This window comes from Pseudophryne corroboree, unplaced genomic scaffold (assembly GCF_028390025.1).
Source record: "Pseudophryne corroboree isolate aPseCor3 unplaced genomic scaffold, aPseCor3.hap2 scaffold_2629, whole genome shotgun sequence".
Taxonomy (NCBI): domain Eukaryota; kingdom Metazoa; phylum Chordata; class Amphibia; order Anura; family Myobatrachidae; genus Pseudophryne; species Pseudophryne corroboree.
The window spans coordinates 12,988-15,956 of NW_026969289.1; the positions used below are offsets into that span (position 1 = coordinate 12,988).

General features: G+C 46.1%; 1 pseudogene; it reads right to left on the reverse strand.

Annotated features, from left to right (window-relative positions):
* Positions 1 to 2,499: 2,499 nt before the first annotated feature.
* LOC135013047 (U2 spliceosomal RNA) lies at positions 2,500 to 2,623 on the reverse strand (annotated as a pseudogene).
* Between the last annotated feature and the right edge of the window lie 346 nt (positions 2,624 to 2,969).

Consider the following 2,969-nt stretch of genomic DNA (forward strand, 5'->3'; position numbering starts at 1 on the left):
GTTTTGTCTCTCACTAGCTGGATGATACACAATCATTTGCATGTGCTCCACCTCCGACACACCGCCCACCTATACACCTAGTCACCAGAGCCACCCACAAGCCAACTGGCTCCGTGATTTAATTTGCACAGTGCAGTCATCCAGGCAGCATGTATTTCTCAATGGAAGGATCCCTGGTTCCATGGAATCTTCCGCATTGGTATGCTGCGGGAAAAAAGGATTTAAACATTCAGCTAGCTAGCATTCAATTTACCTGCGGCTTGGCTCTAGCACATGGGTCTTCACCCTGTGGCCCTCCAGCTGCTGTGAAACTACACATCCCAGCATGCCCTGCCACAATTTTGCTATTAAGGTATGCTAAAAATGAGGCAGGGCATGCTGGGATGTGTAGTTCCACAGCAGCTGGAGGGTCGCAGGTTGAAGACCCATGTTCTAGCATGCCTGTTTTATGATGCGTGTTCCGTGATGTCACAATCAGCTTGGAATGGGGTGTCTAGCATGCATTTGCTGACAGCCACTTGAGGGAGACACACATCTGGAGATACAGCGTATCGGAGGTCTTCGATGCCTTTCCAACAAATGCACACCACCTGCCGCTGGTCTGGACACAAAACAATGCCCACAATCAAAGGCCCAAAATGCCCAACTACAGGATTAATGTAAGTAGTGAATTTAGGAATGAATTTAGATGTAGGACATTAAGTTAGATCACAAGTACATTCGAATTCAGATCTAAAGTCCTGGCAGCCCCCAGCATTTAAAAATGCCTTGATTAGAGGTAGGGAATTAAATGTAGATAAGCAGTAGACACAAAATAAGACTCCACAGAGCAGTTTTCAGGTGTCTTTATCAATTGTTGTATTTAAAAAAATCAAGCAATTAGGGAACACAATGTTGCGACAATGTAACCCTATTTGCAAAATAGTACTAAATAAGTTTGTTGATGTAAGACATTTGCAAAGGCGCATCCAAAACACACTGGAAAATGCAACTGAATCTGTTTTTGGAGGATAGAATAGGAAATGTGCATCGGTCCTGCAAGTACTGAAAGCTCATCTCCCATCTTTTCTGAAAAGCCATTTAATATATGGTCCCCAGATAGGGGACATATCAGATATTGGCTTTCAAAAGCAGCAAATATCATACTACTACTATTGCCATCAAAGACGAACATTGATTGTTTTCAGATATTGGATTGAAAAAGCAGTCTTTATTGACATAAAGAAGAAAAAAAACATACATAAACATTACACACATAAGTACCATGTTGCAGCACAGCCAAAACACAATACAAATGCAGACGGTATAGTACAGTTCAAGATCTACAGCACAGGCCAGCCTACACTATAAATCATGAACTGCCCTATACATTTAAACTATACAATATTACAACAGTTAATATGGGTGTGGAGTGTAAGAGGGTGGAGGGAATCACAAGCCCGAAGCTTTATTGAAAGACAGACACATACTGTATAAGGGGAGGGTCAATAAATAGAAAGATATCCTTTACTATAGAATGTAGTCCAATCCGGTCTTTCTGCTCTTCCACAACTGAAAAACAGATAGTGTTCCCAAACCTTCCATCCTGGAATATCTTCGGTTTTTCACCAACAAAGAAAATGATCCCTCCAGCAGACCCTTCAACCACGATACAAGATTGCAGCCAAAAGGCCAAGAAGCGACTACATTTTTTTTTTTTATTTTTTTTTTTTACTTGAAGCCCGAGGTGCGGTGCTCCATCACCCAGTGTCTGTGCGCAAACGTGCTGGGGGCATAGGTACTTGGACCCTCTCCCAAAGGAGAAGGGCCCCGTTACTCCCCTACCCCTCAGAGCCAAAAGGCCTACTGAGGGGAAATAGGGACTGTGGGTCCCCCCTTGCCGAAGCGCAGAGGGACCCTCGTGTGTCCCCAGGGTTGGCCGAAGCGTCCCCCTGAGGACCGAAAACTGCGTCTGGTCCTCACCCCGTGGAGAGGACCTCAGCATCGAAGGAGAGTGGGTGGCCCATAAGGGTCTCACCTAAACCCCAAAACGAAAAAACGTGAACGTGACACACTACAAAAAACAAATATAAGTGCTGTGCTTTTCCAATCAAATAAATAAGCCCCAGCCAAAAGGCCGGGGAGGGGGATAAAAATTGTCCTTGCCCTAGCCAAAAGGCCAGGGCAAAGGATAAGGTGCAACAGAAGTTGGGAGTGCATAGTGCTAGTGCCATTAAAGTGCAAGGCGTCTACACCAGTGCAAGTTAAGGCACCCTTAGGGTTTTCACCCTAAGGGCACATATCACCTCGAGCTTCGAAGCCGCTCCCGGCCCTTCAGCCAGACCAAGCTTCATACCTGCTCTATGCCAGGGTCAACCCCCAGTACGAGAGTGGATACTAGACCAGACTGTTCCTCAGCCACGTAAGGGTGCCATAAGCCCTTACGAGGTAGGAATACTCAGCCAAGTTTTTCTCCACTCTCAACCAGAGGCCTTGCCACACCCCGGCATGGTACTCCACAAGGTGTTTCTCCATTCCACATCTAGGAACCTCTCACGCTCCTAGTGTAAGAACAGATACTCCACCCTGTTTTTCCCTCGAACAGATACTACACTTGATCTTAGCCAAAAGGCCAAGAAGCGACTACACTTGATCTTAACCAAAACGGCTAAAACTTAGCCATAGGCCGAAATGGGGTGAAGGAAAGTGCAGTGCACCAAAACATAAGCTGACACAATCATGGAGAATGCGCCAGCATATATGCTCTTCTATCTATATTTTGCAAACCTACTCTTGTCCCCTCCAGCTGCTCCATGTAGATTTGACGTCTTGCAAGGTGCATAACCCACTGACAAGCAGGCACACTCCTGCGTGAGTTTTGTCTCTCACTAGCTGGATGATACACAATCATTTGCATGTGCTCCACCTCCGACACACCGCCCACCTATACACCTAGTCACCAGAGCCACCCACAAGCCAACTGGCTCCGT